Genomic DNA, 19822 nt, shown 5'->3' on the forward strand with positions numbered 1-19822 from the left:
ACTGACTCTCCCCAGGGCCCCCCCACGGAAGGTTTGGCCTGGCCCACCCCTACCTGTCCCTCCACAATGCTCACCTTCACCCTATTCCCATAAAGAAGATATAAAAATAATATCTATTTACAAAGAAAACCGGGTGTTTATTAGAAACAATATCAGTAAGGAAAATGTGCTGTTTAAAACAAAACTTTCCCTTTTTTACTATTCTACCATTTATATACAAGCTACATCCTTCACTCTAAAATCAAGATTTTGTTACATAACTGAAATGGTCTTTCACTGGGATGGTAGGGGGCTCAAAACCTGGAGAGGGAAGGGGGGCTCAAGTAGGCCGCTGCGTCCCTGATCATAGGGTCCTGCCACCTTGCATCCTGACAGGAGGGGCTGAGGGAGCAGGAGGGGCTGGGGGAGAAGAGGGGCTGAGGGAGCTGGGGGGAAGGGTCCTGGCGTGCAGGAGGAGCGGTGCCAGTGCCAGGGGCAGGCAAGGCTGGGACCTCCCACATAGTGGCACAGATTGAGATGAGGTGCTGGATCAGCTCATCCAGAAGCCTGTTGTGCCACTTGGCCTCTGCCTCCATCCTGTTGAGGTCCTGCAGGGGCACTATGTGCTCTTTCAGCAGGTCCGTGTAGACACGCCAATGCCTGTGGGTGCCACGTGTCTGGGATGGTGGTGGGGCAGGTGTGGTGCATGGAGGGTCTGGCTGTGGGGGAAAAGAGGAGGAGACAATCATGTATGTGTGCACTTGCTGTCCCCGAGGGCATGCCATCACTGTAAGGGGCCCTCCTTCAGACAGGAGACTCAGAGGTTTTACACGTGACACTGTTGTTTGTGAATTGGGCAGCAGCCTGAGCATCACAGGGGCCCCACAGTGGCAATGGGACAAGATGGCCCTCCCGCCCATGAGGGTGACCCCTCAAAGCACTCACCTGATGTTCCCTCCGCCATGTCCGAGGACGCCTGGGAGGCCTCTGGGGTCTGGAGGACTGGCTCCTGGGAGAGGATCTCCGCTGTCTCTTCCTCCTCCTCCTCCTCCTCTTGGTGCAGCTCTCCTGACCCTCCTTCCTGCTTGTCCTCCCTCAGGGTTTGGTCAACAATATGGTGGGTTAACCCGGACTCCACAACACGCAGCGGGGTTTGTGCTTCCCCACGGTCTAGAATCTACTCCAGGTCCGCATAATATGGGCAGCTCTGTGGGGCTGCCCTGGAGCGGGGGCTCTGGTCTCGGGTCTTTGCATACCCCTGCCGCAATTCTTTCACCTTGGCCCTCACTTGGTCCAGGGTGTGGGGGTGATGCCCTTTCTTGGCCAGTCCCTGGGCCATGCACTCATCGATGTCTGCGTTCCTGTGGCGCTACTGCAGGGATTCTTCCTGGGACCAGAGCTCCAGGAGGTTTTTTATTTCAGGCCCTGACCAAGCTGGTGCCCACCTTTTGGAGCCCCTGGGTGGGGCCTCTTCACTGTTCAGAGAAGGGCAAGGGGGGCCTTGAGGCTGGGACATGGCTGGCATGGGTGCTGTGGCTAGCTTCCGTAAAGCAATGCCTATCTGGGTGCTTATGCCTTTAAGAGGCTGTGGACAGAAACAATAGAGCTGCTCAGCATAGTAAGGAAGGACTATCCACCAGGGCTTCTTCCTGGAGGCCTTTATTTATTTATTTATTTTTTGAAAGAACAGGCTCCCCACATCCACACACACTTTTTTTCAACAGATTTCTGTCGAAAAAGGTGTTCTTCCTTGTAAAACGAGGTTTACCGCTGTCTACAAAACCACGGCGTTCTTTCGATTTACTTTTGAAAGAACGCGGCGGTAGTCTAGACGCAAGTAAAGTTTTTTCGAAAAAAGGGCACATTTTTTGAAAAAACCCTGTAGTCTAGACACACCTTTAATGTCTTTGTCTTAGTTCTACTTAGCTCCATTTCTTTTAGCTCATTCTCACACTTATGCATGCAACTATCAAGGTTCATGCGCATGGAACACTGGCCAGTGAAAATAACTGGAATTTAAGATCACTGGGCATCCTTACCTTCTGAATGTGTCATTTTGCATTGAATAAAGATCTAAAACCTGTGCAAAATCCAAAGATGAAGGCTCTCTGAGTTGTCAAATGACAGACTAATTCCCCTTCCTCAGCCCTTTATGGGTGAGGTGTTCCTTTTCTGTCATGTGGTAAGAGGCCTGAGTACTGTTACTACACTCCCCTGTATCTAGTCATTTATACTCCACTGATTCACCTAATCTTTCACTTAAAAATGTGCAATGAAGTTTAATATAATCACATATCAGCAGTCTGAGCAGCAAATGTTTGTACAGATTAAAGGACACTCCTTTGGCCAAGCACAAACTACAACCACATTGAATATTTTTTAAAGTTAGAACAATTTCTGTTATTTTTTCTTTGTTAGTCATTTACTAACACCTCTGAAGAAGAGCTCACTAAATACCGTGAGAAAACTTCTTGCAGTAGTGCCAACTTGGCAGGAAGCATTAAAGGAAGAATTGTTCAACATTTTTCATTCTAATATTATTTAAAGATGAAGAAAGGTGCTTTCTTAAAAAAAAAAACTAAAAACATCTGTAAGAAGATCTTGTTTTTTAAAATTGTCTGGGTTTTCTTTTAGTTTTTTTTTTAACCTTCTCATTCTATATCCCTATATTCCTTTTTTGCTACTGAATGGAATAAAATGGATTATGGCTAGATGTTTTGGGGGAGAGGAAGTTGGGGAACTTTGGAAAAGTTTCAGGATAGCAAAAGGAAGTCCAGTAACTGTGACACACACACTTTTTTCAAGAGAAATTTTTGAACGATGAATGAGTGGCAAAAGGAAGAATGTGAAAAAGGAAAAAATGAATACGCTCCAATCTGAAAACAGAAAATCCCATATGGATGTCATTCATTTTTTTGCATTCAGTGTTAAAAAGGAAAAAAGGAGCAAGAAGGGAAACTTCCACCATTTTTGTGATTATCATCAAGGCCTTCTCCTCCCATTATTTTTTAACTAGCTCCAGTTGGAAGTCTTACAAGAAATTTCCAACTAGGTTATGGAGATTGAAGAAGCTTATGAGGTTGCCTCAAACCAAATAAAACTGTATCCCAATCCAGGAAAGCACATACGTCTGGATCCTCAGAGATATTTAAGCTCAGAGCTTCCACTGATTTCAGTGGAAGTTAGAAGCTAAGTCCCCCATGAGGATCTGGGCCTTATGCACTTGTATTACTTTGAGGCTGTGTGTAGTTCCATTATTGTAAATGGGACTACTCATAACATTAAATCTTTGAGGTTCATCCATCAAACAGTGCTTACACGTAAAATGGTTCCACTTACCCCTTAGATAACAGTAGGGATTTTCAGTGGAGCTTAGTGGAGTTAGGTACCCAACTTCCACTGAATTTCATGGAATACAGGGAATGCTTGGGAATTACTGCAAATGCTAGGCTACACTGCAGTGTAGTAACAACATTAGCTAATGCATAATGCAAGCTTTAAACCTATTTAGATCCCATTACCTTCATGTTTCCTTTATTCTGTGGGGTAATTTTTGTACTTCATAATATTGAGTAATTACTATTGCACAGAAAATATTCTGTAAAAAAACATTATTGAGGTTGCAAAGTCAAGTACCCAGAAAGTAGGAAATGCCAGAATTCAGATTGCCAGTGCAAATGTAATTTGGTTTCCACATCTACTATGATAAAGTCTTTAATTACAAGATCACAAACTATTTTTCCATGCTACCCTGCCTCATTCAGTGCATTAAATGGACGGTGTTCCCTTAATAGCCTTAATAATTCAATATTTTGTTTCCTTCTCATTATTCAATGTGTGGCCTCATGCCGTATTTACTGCACTCTAGTCAAATCTTCTTTCAAGGACAGAAATGTTAACTGCCTTATGGTCTATTCAGTGACATCCCTTTCAGAGTATTTCAGTTCTTCACAAACACTGATACATTTACTTTTACAATGACTTGTGAGATGGGAGTATTACTATCCTTGTCTTACAGAGAAGGATCTGAGACACATGTAGACACTGAGGTCAAAAGAATCCATTAATTTTGGACGCTCAGTTTAAAGCACTAGGACTTTATTTTTCAAAGTATGCAGCATTGGACTGTATGTGTTCAAAGCACAGCTCCCACTGACCTCAGCTGAAGTTGTGAGCACTCAATACTTCTACAAATCAGACCCTGCAATCTCAAGTCAGGCACCCAGAAAATATGGAACATACAGTGACCATCTGTGAGATGTATGATTGAAGTGACTTGCTAGATATCACACAGGAGTTCTGATGTAGAGGCCAGGTCAGAATTTGTTTATCTAGGGCAGATTTTGACTAATATAACCACAAGCCTTCCTTTTTCTTCCAGCAATTCCCTGCCTCATTTAGGACACAACTTGTCCTTCCGTGACAAATGAGGAAGGGATCCTATAGACAAAGAGACTCCTTTCTTACATAATCCTGATTCATCCCCAAACAGGTCCCTCCTGTGCCCTAAATAACTCTGAGGTCCTGTGGCAAAAGTTGTATGTAAAGTTGTTCGAAAGCTGGCATTTCCATTCCGTGGGAAATTCTGAATTTTTAAAATGAATTTTAGAACAAAAAATGAGAACTGTTGAAATTTCCTGTACACATTTTAAAAAATCAGTTGTGATATGATCAAATAGTTTGAAACAATTTTCTGCCTGGGAGTTGTTCTCTCAGCTTAGCCTTGGTATTCAAGGCTTTAAAAATGTAGCCTGAAACAGACATCCAACGTGAAACAGTCCAGCCTGAACAGTTAAAGTCTGGCACAGTTATAAACAATGGAAAATAAGGACTTAAAATGGGAAGTGTTAAGTAACCTTAACTATAGGTGGTATTACCAGTACCACCTACAATACTGAAATATAGAGGTAATGTTATCTAGCTATCTCTAAGGTAAATAAAAAGGGATTTAGTGTGAGCACTTTAATTTAAAACCTGATGCAAGCAGTTTATCCTGACATTTAACTTGTTAGCACATTTTTTCTCTGCATAACTAACATTTTATAGTGATAGAAATGTAGCCGTGTTAGTCTGGGGTAGTTGAAGCAAAATGCAGGACAATGTAGCACTTTAAAGACTAACAAGATGGTTTATTAGATGATGAGCTTTCGTGGGCCAGACCCACTTCCTCAGATCAAATAGTGGAAGAAAGTAGTCACAACCATATATACCAAAGGATACAATTTAAAAAAATGAACAAATATGAAAAGGACAAATCACATTGCAGAACAGAAGGGGGATGCGGGGGGGTGGGAAGGGGGAGGAAGGAAGGTAAGTGTCTGTGAATTGCTGATATTAAAGGTAGGGAGAGTGGGATGTTTGTGAGTTAATGGTATTACAGGTGATAATTGGGGAAACTGTCTTGGTAATGGGTGAAGTTTCCCCAATTATCACCTGTAATACCATTAACTCACAAACATCCCACTCTCCCTACCTTTAATATCAGCAATTCACAGACACTTACCTTCCTTCCTCCCCCTTCCCACCCCCCCGCATCCCCCTTCTGTTCTGCAATGTGATTTGTCCTTTTCATATTTGTTCATTTTTTTTAATTGTATCCTTTGGTATATATGGTTGTGACTACTTTCTTCCACTATTTGATCTGAGGAAGTGGGTCTGGCCCACGAAAGCTCATCATCTAATAAACCATCTTGTTAGTCTTTAAAGTGCTACATTGTCCTGCATTTTGCTTTAACATTTTATAAATACCCTTTAATAAAATCATGCACACAAAGCAGCACTAATGTACTTAGATTCTTTTCTCTCTTGTTTTGGGAATGCTTATACGTTTCTGCTTACCCTCTCAATACCTTCATTTTTACATTCTCATGTTGGCCATCATTCCTTTGCTACATTTGTTGCTGCTCTGAGATCCTGTCTCATAGGGAGATTTATCATATCAAACTATCTGCCTGTAGCATTGATCATGTCCTGTTGACTCTGACTGAATGGTTTTATGGGTCTCCTTCACCAATATGTGCAATGTTTGTCAGCAGTATCTTTCTCCTGGTTTGCTGTAATTGCAGTTTTCTTTTTTTTGCTTTTACTTGTGGAATGAATTCTTGCACTTGTCTTGACAAGTCTTTTCCTATATCAGCAGTAACAAGGTGATGACAAGTTCAGCTCTTTTATGGGTTTCTCACACTTCTTTTGACCCAGGGCTATCAGTTTCCAATCTTCCCTCAACTGGAGAAACTGCTGCTTATTCCCTTCAGAGCTCTCCCAAAAAAGGGCTCCTCGACTATTTCCCGCACTCCTCTGAGACTGAGGTGGGGAATTTAATCCTAAATGACCAAATAAATTGCTTCGCTTTGTAGTGCAAGGATTAAGGAATTTTTGAGACAAAATATTTTTGTCTCCAAATATCAACAGATTAAAAACACATGCCAGGAGAAATGATTTCTTTAGCATTTTACAGAAATGCTCCTTTAAAATGCATTTTAATGAATTATGGATGAAGATTCAGAAAGGCAGGTGAGGCATGGGAGGTAGCCCAAGTATCACAACCCTGGAAGCAAAAGCACTGAGCAGTTATCTTGGAAATACAAGCAATGTGTATAGGAAGAGGGTAGTAGGAGCACGCAGTTTCGTTCACCAGTTATTGATTGGCTGCTGTCCGTTGCTTGTTTTGTTTAACTTGCACATCGATCTTGGGGATTGATTCTGATCTCTTCAGTTTTCTGGATGTTGCTCATCCTTAGGAGTAAACTTTTGCCTGAGGCTCTCAAAAGAATTATGCTAACATGAGTGAATTAAATCGCAATGCATCCTCTGACACGGGGAAATATTATTATCCTATTATCCCATTTTACAAATAGGAACACTGAGGTATTTAGACTCCTTACTTCTGCCAAAATCAGTGGGTTGAAGAGCCGTGCCCAAGCTTTCCAGAGCAATCTGAGACAGATTTGAGATTGCACCTCAATTTTCTAATGAGGAAGGGGCTTTCAAGCTGCTATTTTCTGGTACTCAGACAAAGCTCAACACCAGTACTCTGAGCTAAGAAGTGTGAGGAACTCATGCAACGTGCCTGCCAGAGCAGCAAAACTATTATAAAAATACCATTTTACCAACCTTGCAAAAACTCTCTGTAATCCAGAAGCCACACCTAAGAAGCAAGCTCTACTTAGCAGGCAACAAATCGGTGGGCCAGCTCCTCAGTGAGTATAAATCAGTATGGTACCATGAACCTCAATCGAGTTATGGCTGATTTACACCTGCTTAGTATATGACCCTTTAAACATTCCTACAGATAGCTGGTAGCTATTATTTGAGCATGCTTATTAGTGAGACTGTGATAATACTTAGCACTTACAAAATATTATACATATTTTAAAAATTAGAGACCAGTGGACTGACCCTGTATTTAAACCTTAGTAATTGAAGTCAGAATAGGGTCCTTACAATTTGTAGTTTCCATCATGTCTTTTTCTCTCCCGTCTTTCCTTTACTTTATTTATTATTCTTACAACTTATACCCATATCTATTCCCTTTGCTATTTGGCCTCTTTGTGGTCTTGTAAGTATTTTCCTCTACCTTTTTCCTTCTGCCCTGAGGGACTCTGCTCTGTGTTTATCTAATCCCATGAAAGCTTGGCTAATGTGGTTTACATAGATCAGCTAGTTCTGCCCTAGCATGGTGACTATGCTAACACTTCTCACAATGCCTGCTAAAAACAGTGATTAAGTCTCCTTTACATTCTCCAGAAAGCTGATTGGATGAAGAGACCCTTCCAGTCACTAGCCTTCCAGTCCCCCTGTATCTCTTTGTCAGACATGCTATGTAGAGTGGTTACCCCATCTTACACCGAATACTCAGCTTAAGGGCCTTTACGGGAAGAAGATAATGAGGTGCTGCTGCCTGTCACTTCCTCTGAGACAGTTGTCATATAGGCAGGTGGCAAGCTGAGACTACTGCTTATTAGAATGTATTCATTTTACCGTTACCTTGTCCACCCCCACCCGCCCAAACACTTTTGTCTATTTCTTCCACTTATTATATCTTGCCATAATTCTAGGCTGTGAGCTCTTTGAAGCAGGGACTACTATTTACATGGTTGTATAGCACTAAGTGTAGCAGTGAGGCTTTCAACCTGCCATAGAACTAAATAATAACAACAGTGTATTTAAATGCATTCTAAATCCCCATGAGCCCTACTGTTGTGGATCTGAATTAATCAAATATTGATTTGAGAGCCATCACCCTCACACAGTAGTTTGAAGCCTCCTTAATAAAATGTAGCTAGAAGTTTACATTCTATGGAATCCAGAATCCCTGCTTGAGCTGATAATTTCCACATTCATATGCTAGGGCACATATATTTATTTTAAAGCCTTTGTATAATGTGTCTATATCTAAACCACTATTCATACTGAGTTTTAGTTGAATGAAGCCCTTAAATCAATGAACAACTCCTTCGTAATACTTTTATACACATTAAATGGCTGCTTTTCTATTAGCAGATTTTTATATATTTTAAAGTATAAAAATTTACATTTTAAATTGTATTTCATGGTTGTGATTTTCATTTTGTACTTTGCTAACAACACACATATAGCATTGAGCAGAGATATGGTTGCCTTTTACCAGCAGAATAAATATCAGTTTCAAGGCAATAAGATGAATTATTGTTCATCTCTTTGTAAGCCAGAAATATCTGAAAGTGCAATTTCATAACCTTTATATGTCTTGCGTTGAGGTGTGTGTATTTGTGTTACCCTGTCCTGATGTGGCTTAAGGGATTTACCATGGTCTAGCTGCTTGACAATTGAGAGCTGGCCTAGAAGAATTTCTAATATCTTGTATTAAAGCTCTGTCTCTTGACGATTTCTCTGCGAACCTGTTGCCTCATCCAGAAATCATGAAAACTGATGACCTAAATAGAAAGACAACACACAAAAGAACATGGGTTTTCCTCAGTGGATTTTCCACACTGATTGTTAAAGATGTGCATATTTTCCTTCTCCTACATTATACTTCCAGCTGGTTTGGGGCATAAACTGCTGCCACTTGTTTTAATCTTTAGTTTTGTCTTTCAGAAATATGCAGTGTTTCAAGTGTTACTCTAGCTGGTGCCATTTACTCCTCTGGGGACCAAAGTTGCTGTGAATTTTGGAGGAGGAGAATTAGAAAACTGCAAATTCCCCTTGTTTCATTTGTGTGGGCCAGTGAATTCCCTTACGTAGAATTCCTTGGTAATCAAATGGATTTTAAACAGCTAGGGAGAAGAACATGTTCACTATTACAGTTATTCAAAGAGAAAAATAATATGATAATAGGAGTACAAGATAAACATATTTTGACTAAACAGCTCTAAACTCTGCTTCTTGGAATAAATATTAAAAGTATCCGTGCTTGAATTTGTAAGATCCTTTTTTTCAGCTGTTTACATCTTTGCAAAAATGTGACTGTTGGTACCGGAATTTTCCATGATGGATGTCTGCCACAGGCTGTTTTTGTTAGTATGTTAGCATGTGTTTTTTCTTTTTTTTTTCTATGGGGGGGGGGGGGAAACTAAGCAAAAACTGTTCAGCCATTTCTGATAATAAGTTTAGAGAAAAATATGTTGTTTTGCCAAAGTTAAATTCTTACAAACATTTCCATGAGAAATTCTAGTGCCACCATGGTTTGAAGCACAGACTTGAAATTTGGCAAGACAGTGGGAGTCATGCTGGTATCATGGATTTAATTTTTGACATTGAGTTAAAATTCACCCAAATGTACCACGTTATAAGCTTTTGAAAAATCTCAGTTTGCTTATATCCTCTTTAGAAGTTTGTCTGGAAGCTAGAAGACTCTGTTTTGAACATACTCCATCTCTGCACAACTCCTATGTGCTGACTGCACTCAGCACCATTCCAGGGCTGCGGAGACTGAGTCAGCCTTTTCATTCAATTGCTCATCCTACTAGCAGCTCGGGTCACAGATCAGTGATGCTGAGCACCAGCACAGAAGCCAAGGACATCATATTGTGCTGGTCCCCAGGCAACATGGAGGAGAAGGCCCGGCTTGCTAAAGTAGATGATGAGAAGTGTGGAAAGGTGGTTGTGGTAGGCTAGGGAGTGCAGACTGGAAGATGATGAGAGCCAAGAGGGATAGAATCATATAATACTAGAACTGAAAGGGACCTCGAGAGGTCATCAAGTCCAGTCCCCTGCCCTTACAGCAGGACTAAGCACCATCTAGATAATTTGTGATAGATATCCATCTAATCTTCTCTTACATATCTCCAGTGATGGAGATTCCACAACCTTCCTAGGCAATTTATTCCGGTGTTTAACCATCCTAACAGGAAGTTTTTCCTAATGTCCAACCTAAACACTCCTTTTCTGCAATTTAAGCCCATTGCTTCTTGTCCTAAGGGGAAAAGGTCTGCAACTATGGGAGTGAATCCAGAATACCTGAGGCTATGTCTCAGAGTTTTTGTGCAAAAATGGTTGATTTTGCGCCAAAACTCACGGAGCATCCACACCTCAAGTGCATTTTTGCGCAAGAAAATTTACAGTGAATTGACAGAACAGATGGGTTTTTGCGGTCTAGGTATTCCTCTTTTCACGAGGAATAACTTTTTTTTGCGCAAGAGCTCTTCTCCACACCACTGGAATATCCCCGGACACTCACAATCTTGCTTTTTAAGTCTCCAAATTTAAATACCTGTGCCCTGATCTTCCAGTGTACTTAAGATTCTTGTAGCACCTCATGTCCTAAGCACAGTTTTCATTGACTTCAGTTACTGGTGTGAACTCTCTGCATTTCTGCAAATTGGTGCTCTGGTGTCTCATGGTGGATGCCCAGAAAATGAGGAGCATCTATGATAGTTCTACATTCAGAAAATCTGTCAGTGATTCAGGACTGATGCTGGCTCATCTTGACACTCAGGCTGGAGTGATCGGAGAATGGAAAGACCACAGCTGTGAAGAGGTGGGACAAACATTGTCTTGGGAATGTTGATATGGAAATAGATTTTTTTTTTAAATTAGCTGCATTTCTAAGTTGCTAAGCCAGGCTTTACATGCTACAATCAATTTAAATGGGACTAATACGTTTTGGAAATGCACAATATGTTTTTGAATATGAATCTGAAGGTGCCAAGAGGGCACTACAGACTTATTTGTGATTGCCATGCAGCCAAAGCCAGTAACTGCTAGTGACATTCTGGATCTGCTAACAAAATATTGACTTGGGGGAGAAGGCAGGAAATTGAAGAGAAAGCATTAAAAGTGTCATTATAGTGACAGAGACCAGCTGAAAGGACCCTTGCATAAGAATAACAGGCTTCTGAGTCTCTTCTCACTATATCTGTTTGTAAAAGTGGGCAGTTGATGAAGAAAGTATGGGAACTGGACCATTATGCACTGAACATATACCACATGGTGTTATATTACTGCAGCTTTTCCCTTCTTTATTATTCATTTCCACTCTGGAAAGATTCCACAAGGAAGCTGTTTCACCTGATATGTGAGAATACTTTTGCTATGTGCAAGGCTTTGTGTACTCTGAAATCTGGGTCTCAATACTGTGGCAAATCCCCCTGGGTTCAGAGTGCAAATTCTGTGCCAATTGCATGCAAGTTAAAAAAAAAAGAAGAGTTTTCTGCTCAATTAAATATAAAAATAAATAACACAATCAGCACAGTATTTCTTGTGTTGCATAGTTTCATAGTACATCCCATTTATTCCACTATTTTCATAGTTCACTTTGCTCTCCAGAGTGTTTCATTTATCTTGAGTCAATAAGTAACTACATTTTAGCTGCTGTCAAGGGAGGCTTTAGCAATGGATAGTGGACATTTTTGGCATCTAGGAAGATGTGGGAAGCTGCTTGTGAAATAAGCGAATGAGCTGCATGTTTTTGCTAAAATGATCATTAGTGAAATAGACTGACTTTTGTAATTATCAATGGGATTCAGATGAGATGAAGAGGCAGTTCATAATTTTCCACTCAACTTTTTCAAGGCTGATGGCAAATTCAGGCGGACATCACTGGATCTTTTATCTTTACATTTTTAAGAGTGCATAATTCTTTTGCAAGGAGTAGAGACATTGTCCTTATCTTTGAGGCACAGAATTCATAAGGCCTTGACCATGGCTAAACATAGAAGTCTGAGCTTTCTTTTGACAGGTTGTGTAAATGTAACGGGAATGTCATGAGAGTTTCCAGACTAAGGTAAAAATGCATGATTATGTTTCATGGAAAATTTAGTCTTCCAAAGAGCTATGACAGAGAAAATTAAGACATAAAATGTCTCAGCAGATGCCATGAAAAATTAAGGGGGAAGAAAAGCTATTAATAAAAGAAATGCTAGAAAGAAAGTACCCTTAGAAACAAACATTGTGTGCAGCCTTTTTTCAGCATGCACAGAAAATTAGAGAAAAGACAATCTGTAACTGTTCTGACTTGAAGCTCATGGATTTGAACAGTAAATACATTGTTTATGTATAGAATATGTTTAGAATCTTAAAACTCATTGAATTTTTTAGCCTGGAAAAATGCCTTTTATTTTCCTATAGCCCTTCATTCTGTTTTTAATTATCTGTGAACAGACTGGTTTTATGAATATATTCATTATTTCTAATATCTAGATCATCCCTGTTAAAAGTTAGGTTAGATATTAGGAAAATCTTTCTTACAATAAGGGTAGTTGAACTCTGGAATAGGCTTCCATGGGAGGATGTAGAACGCACATAATTGGAGGCTTTTAAGAGCAGTTAGATAACACTCATCAGGGATGGTCAAGGTGTTTTTGGTCCTGCCTCTACAGGGGACTGGACTAGATGAGCTGTCAAGCTCCCATCTATCTCACAGAATTATTTATATGATTCTATGACCATTCACATAGTATGAAAAATATGTAACAAATGGTGAGAGGAAATCAAAGTAAATAGTTCATTAACAACGAATGCACCTCAAGATGTTCATGTAAAGTTAATTGAACCATTCAAAATAATGAATACATTCATAAAATTAGTCTGTTCACAGATAATTAAAAACAGAATAAAGGGCTATATTTCTCAGATAAAACACTATCTACTAATAGTTCAATCAGCAGAAGTCATACTATGTTGTAATCTCATAGGCTGTGTCTAGACTGGCATGATTTTGTGGAAATACTTTTAACGGAAAAGTTTTTCGTTAAAAGTATTTCCGCAAAAGAGCGTCTAGATTGGCACGGATGCTTTTGCGCAAAAAGTGCTTTTGCGCAAAAGCATCCATGGCCAGTTTAGACACAATTTTGCGCAAGAAAGCCCCAATCGCCATTTTAGCCATCGGGGCTTTTTTGCGCAACATAGTTCTTCCCTGTCTACACTGGCGTGAAAATATTTGCACAAGAAGCACTGATTTTGTACATTACAAAGTCAGTGCTCTTGTGCAAATTAAAGCGGCCAGTATAGACAGCTGGCAAGTTTTTGCACAAAAGTAGCCACTTTTGTGCAAAATCTTGCCAGTCTAGATGCACCCATATAGTTTTGAGAGAGAGCTTACTTGAGAAAGTGGGGTAAACAGAATCGCAGCGAAAGGGAAAATCATTGTTGAAAGGGAAGATGAAAGATAAGAATATATTCAAAGAGGAAAGTGAGCATGTCACTGCAGGGGAGAAAAGATGTGTGACGATGAGACAAAGGAACAGTGACGGCACGTTGGGGGTCCCCCATCTCCTGCACCCCGAAATGGCACAAACGGACTGCACCAGCCGGTGGAATAGAGGAAGTTTATTGCCTCTCCAGGATACAGCACAGCACAGATGGAATCTGGTCCCAGAGCTGGGCTAGGATGCCTCAGGCCCCCTTGAGATGGGGGAGACTGGGCCCCTAAACTCCAGCCCCTTCCCCTAGGCTCTCCTCCATGTTCTCAGACAGCCAGCAACCAACTAACTAAATTCCCTTCCAGCCCTGCCCCCCAGCCAGGGCAGCATCCACCTTCCTTTGTTCCTCTCCATGGGGGGTGTCTGGCCACTGGTTCAACAAGTTTGGCATTACCTCTGCCTAGTGAGGTTTTCCCTGCTGGGTCTTGCTCCAGACAGCAGGGGTCACCACAGCCCAGCAAGTACCCCCACTACGTCACAGTTCTCCCCCCTCCGAGAGCGAACTGAGCAGGGTCACTCCACTCGTGACCTAGGGAAGTTCGGGTCCTCTGTGTGGGAACCCGCCCTGGGGACATGGGTGCTCCCCTTGACTCAGGCCGGCCGTGGCGAGGCCCCACATGAGCTGGCTTCCCTCTGTCCACTCGCCGCCCCGCTCCAGGGCGACTGGCACAGGCCTGTCCTCGGGGGCCACACCCACCCTTCCGCTGGCCTTGATCTCTGGCCAGGGTCTCTCGGGCCGGGGCCATGAGCCCAGTGAGCCTTCTCTGGACAGCCAGGGCAGCTTCCACCCCCGATGCTCCATCCAGGGAGGTCTTCCCCTCCCATAACTCTCTCAGCAAGCCCAGAGGGTCCTTTATCTGGGGTAGAGACCCCCAAGCCGCTTTCCTACTGTCTTGGGCCTTCCCGCCCCTCTGGCAGGAGTCACACGACCAGCAGAACCGCTGCACGGCTGTAAAGATTCCCGGCCAATAGAAGTGCTGGAGCAGCCTCAGCCGGGTGCTCCGGATCCCCCGGTGGCCCCCAACCGGGACGTCGTGGGCCAAATACAGCAGCTTGAGGCGATACTTTCGGGGGACGACCAGCTGCCGCTGGACCCTCCATGCCCTCACCTTCCTGGGGGGAAGCCATTCACGGAACAGGAGTCCACGCTCCTGCAGGAATCTCTCCTGGCCACCTCTCCCCCAGGGCTGAGCTGCACGGAGGCCAGCCTGGTCCCTCAGCCTCTGCAAGGAGGGGTCTGCCTGCACCTCAGCCTGGAATTCAGCTGCTGAGGCAGGGATCGGGACCTGTTCCCCACCTTCGCCTAGGTCCGGAGTCCCAGCCTGGCTGGACCCCGTGTCCACTGGGATGGGACCCTGAGGACGCTGCCAGGAGTCCTTCCCTGGACCCACGTTGTCAGCCCCCCACTGGCTCTGGCTCCGGGTAGTGACTAGAGCCCGCTGGGAGTCATGGGGCCCCTCCTCTAGGTCATTCCCCATCAGCACCTCGGTGGGCAAGTGCGGGTGCACCCCCACTTCCTTGAGGCCTTTCTTCGCCCCCCATTTCAGATGCACCCGGGCTACAGGCACCTTAAACGGGGACCCATCTATGCCCTTCAGGGTCAGCTGGGTGTGGGGTAGTATCCGCTCTGGGGCCACTATGTCGGATCGGGCCAGAGTCACCTCCGCCCCCGTGTCCCAGAAGCCCGTCACCTTCCTACCATCCACCTCCAGGGGTATGAGGCACTCGCTCCGCAGGGGACGTCCTGCCCCCACCCGGTACACGGAGAAATCCGCCTCCCGAGGGTCAGACCTCCCAGGGGAGGTGCACTGAGCATCCTTCCCCTCTCTCTGAGCTGAGGTTTGCCTGCCAGCCCCTGCCTCTGGAGCAGCCTGCCCTTCCTCCCGCCCCAGCCAGTTAACCCTGGAAAGTCCCCGGTCCTGGGACCTGATGCACTGAGCCCTCTTGTGGCCTTTTTGCCCACAGCGCTGGCAAGTTAGGCTTTGGGCTGTCTCTGTCCAGGGCCTGGCTGGTTCTCTGGGGTATCGATGACTGGTCCTGGTCCCTGGGGCTCGCCTCGGAGGTGTCTCTCTCCGTTGCGCCGCCGGGAACCGGTCTCTGCGCGATTCTCCTTCTCTCCGGGACTCCCGTTCACCCCCGGACCGGCTCTCCGTGAACTCATCCGCCAGCCTCCCGGCCTCCTGGGGGTTCTCTGGTCTCCGGTCCTTGAGCCACAGCCTCAGTTTGGGTGGGCACGCTTCATAGAACTGCTCCATCATGACCAGCTTGAGCAGCTCCTCTGCAGTCTGGGCTCCGACTCCAGACACCCACTTGCGGCAGTATTGCACCAGGCGGGAGGCCAGATCCACATAGGTCTCCCGTGGCCCTTTCTGTACCCCCCGGAACTTCTTCCTGTACATCTTGGGGGTCAGCCCGAACTTGTGCAACAGGGCCTCCTTGACTCGGTTGTAATCCCCTGGCTGTAGGTCCTCCAGCTGACTGAGCACTCCGGCCGCCTCCTGGCTCAGTGCGGGGATGAGCTCCTGCAGCCAGTCAGCTGGGGGAACCCGTTGCAGTCCACAGGCCCTCTCAAAGGCACTGAGGAACCCGTCTATGTCACCCATGTCCTTCAATTGGGCCACCATGGGCCTCTCCAAGCATCCGGCAGTCCTGGGACCCTGGGGCCCATCCGCACTTGGCGCAGCCGGTGCCCCGCCGGTTCTCCGCTCTGCCATGGCCAGCTCATGCTGCCGCTGCCTCTCTCGATCTTGGCGCTCCCTCTCTCGGTCCTCTACTTCCAATTCCTTGATCTGCAGCTGGATCTCCAGCCGCCGTAGCTCCGCTGGGCTGGCCTCTGCCCTAGATGGGCTATTACTTGCAGGCCTCCCGGGAGACGCTGTCTCATCTCTCTGGTGGGTTCCAGCGCTCCTCCCCCTCTCTGAGCCTGACACACTCTCAGGGGGGGTCTGGCCGCTTCCCCTGGGGACAAGATCCTGGCCCTATGGCTGGTCATTATCTTCCAGCTGGGTAATCAGTTGGGCCTTGGTTGCTTTCTGCACAGGCAAGCCCCTCTCTTTGCACAGCCCCACCAGCTCTGCCTTCAAGAGTTGGGCGTAGGCCATCTGCCCGCTGGTCCCCTTGGTGCAGACTCACCAGTTTAGTGCTGCAGCGCCCCACGATTCCCAGGAACCGCTTCGCTCTGTCTCCAGCACGCCTGGCTCCAGGGCTCTTGATTCTACTGCGCCTTGTCACTTGCCGCTGGAAGCTCCATCCACGGGGTGCAGTGCATCCCACTCCTGACACCAGTGTGACGGCACGTTGGGGGTCCCCCATCTCCTGCACCCCGAAATGGCACAAACGGACTGCACCAGCCGGTGGAATAGAGGAAGTTTATTGCCTCTCCAGGATACAGCACAGCACAGATGGAATCTGGTCCCAGAGCTGGGCTAGGATGCCTCAGGCCCCCTTGAGATGGGGGAGACTGGGCCCCTAAACTCCAGCCCCTTCCCCTAGGCTCTCCTCCATGCTCTCAGACAGCCAGCAACCAACTAACTAAATTCCCTTCCAGCCCTGCCCCCCAGCCAGGGCAGCATCCACCTTCCTTTGTTCCTCTCCATGGGGGGTGACTGGTTCAACAAGTTTGGCATTACCTCTGCCTAGTGAGGTTTTCCCTGCTGGGTCTTGCTCCAGACAGCAGGGGTCACCACAGCCCAGCAAGTACCCCCACTACGTCACAAACAGCAAAGCAAGAAATGGATTAGTGTACATGGAGAGCAGTGGGACAAATGAGATGTAGGAAAATGGAGCTGGCAAAGTGAATGAGGAGGATGCATTTTATAAAGAAAGATAAAGAGTCAGGCTGTGTCTACACTGGCATCCCTTCCAGAAAAGGGATGCTAATGTAGCACTTTGGAATAGGCAAATCTGCGGGGGATTTAAATATCTCCCGCGGTATTTGCATTAACATGGCTGCCGCTTTTTTCCGGCTTGGAGATAAGCCAGAGAAAACGCCAGTCTAGACGTGATTCTCCGGAAAATAAAGCCTTTTCCGGAGGATCTCTTATTCCTACTTTCAAATAAAGCCTTTTCCGGAGGATCTCTTATTCCTACTTTCAAGTAGGAATAAGAGATCCTCCGGAAAAGGCTTTATTGTCCGGAGAATCATGTCTAGACTGGCGCTTTTCTCCGGCTTATCAAGTAGGAATAAGAGATCCTCCGGAAAAGGCTTTATTTTCCGGAGAATCACGTCAAGACTGGCGCTTTTCTCCGGCTTATCTCCAAGCCGGAAAAAAGCGGCAGCCATGTTAATGCAAATACCGTGGGGGATATTTAAATCCCCCGCAGATTTGCCTATTCCAAAGTGCTACATTAGCATCCCTTTTCCAGAAGGGATGCCAGTGTAGACACAGTCTCAATGAAGGGACACAAGAAGGAGTGTGATAGTTTCTAAATTCAGATCACAAGAGAGGCAAAAATGTTTTGATTTTATTTGGACCGGTTTAGAGAGTGCATGAAAGCTTTACATTTCAAATACAAATTGTTTGCAAAAAAAAAAAATCTGCATTTTCCTACATGTTCTAAAGCAGAACACATAATGGAAGATCCCCATTTTCTTCATCAGCTTTAGATTTTAGAAGCAACAATATGTTGAAATGTATTATCATGCTGGATACTGATGCCTGTATATTCAAGAGCAGCAATGAACCAGGATACACTATGACATAGGGAAGGGTGGTATAGAAAGGCATTTCCCAGAGAATTACCAGGAGATGGACTTTTGGAACTTGATGAATCTGAGGCTTACATTTACATTGTATACTATAGTGTAATACTTTTGACTAGTTTCATGGTTGGATCTCAGGGTATGTCTACACTACAGAGGTTTTTTTGGAAAAACAGCCGTTTTTTTAAAAAAAACCTTAAATTATGTCCACACTGCAATCACTTTCTCTTGAAAGTAATTAGAAAGAACAGAGGGGTTTTTCCATCCAAAGTAATCACAACTCTATAGTTCCTGTCTCCTGGCCCCTCTTAAAGCTGCAGGCACCCTGAACAAGCCTTGTGGCAGAAAGCCGGTCTGAGAGAAGCATCCTGACCACACAGCTCTCTCTGCCACAGGCATTGCCACCCATGGCACAGCCTCAAGCCCCACAAGACCCTGCTGCCCCTCACAGGGAGCAGCTCCAGGGGTCCCAGGACCCCACACCTGCTCCTATTATCAGCACCAACTCCTGGGGGTGGGGAAACATCTTCCCCACCCATCGTTGAGGACCCTGACCTCAACACGCCTTTCGTTGCCTGGCTGGAGGTTACGGCGGAGGAAGAAAAGGAGGACCAGGGACAGCAGCAGGAGGAGGAGAAGGTGGACCATCACGCTCTCGTCACACCGGTCCCTGTGAGTGTGGATGTCTCCCAAGCCTCCTCTGATGCCAGGGAGGGATCTTCAGGTGAGTGCTCTCAGTTTGTCACACATGCAGGGCGGGGCAGGTGGTTCCCCGGGGCGGAGGGGTATGTCTAAATGTAAATTAGACATACCAACATTGCAAATGAAGCGGGGATTTAAATCTCCAGCGCTTCATTTGAATAAAAATGGCCTCTGCATTTTGCCGAGTCATCAGTTTTTCAGCAAAAAGCGGCTGTTAAGACGGAGATCGGGAGACAAAGAAAGCCTTTGTTGGCCAATCCTGTAAACCTCGTTTTACGAGGCATAAAGGAATGGGCTACATGAGATGGATTATTTGATGATTGCTTTTTCTATTCATGCCTTCTCACCTGCTATTGGCCACTGAGGCTTGAGTTGCGAAAAATTTGGGCGTCGTGTGCAATGCCTGACCACCCGACAAAAATATCCGTGAACTGTCCATGGTGGTTGACCAGGGCCTGCAGCACCATAGAAATGTAGCCCTTGTGATTTATGTATTTGGCCGCTCTATGCTGAGGTGCGAGGATTGGGATATGGGTCCCATCAATTGCTCTACCGCAGTTTGGGAACCCCAGGGCATCAAATCTGGCCACACGATTGGGTCCAGGACTCCCAGGCGGATGATCCTCTGCAGCAGGATGGAGTTGATGGCCCTCACCACCTGCAGAAGGATACGAATAAACACACAAAACAGAGAATGAGAGAGGGAGTGTCTGAGCCCTGGGGAGGTGCCTGCTCCACTCCCATCCCCTTCCACTCCCAATACCCTAGGATCCACCCCCCATGAGGCCACCCCCCCAGAAGCAGGGCTGTGTGAGGG

The sequence above is a fragment of the Pelodiscus sinensis genome, chromosome 2 (genome assembly GCF_052426305.1).
Source record: "Pelodiscus sinensis isolate ZL-2025 chromosome 2, ASM5242630v1, whole genome shotgun sequence".
Classification (NCBI taxonomy): domain Eukaryota; kingdom Metazoa; phylum Chordata; order Testudines; family Trionychidae; genus Pelodiscus; species Pelodiscus sinensis.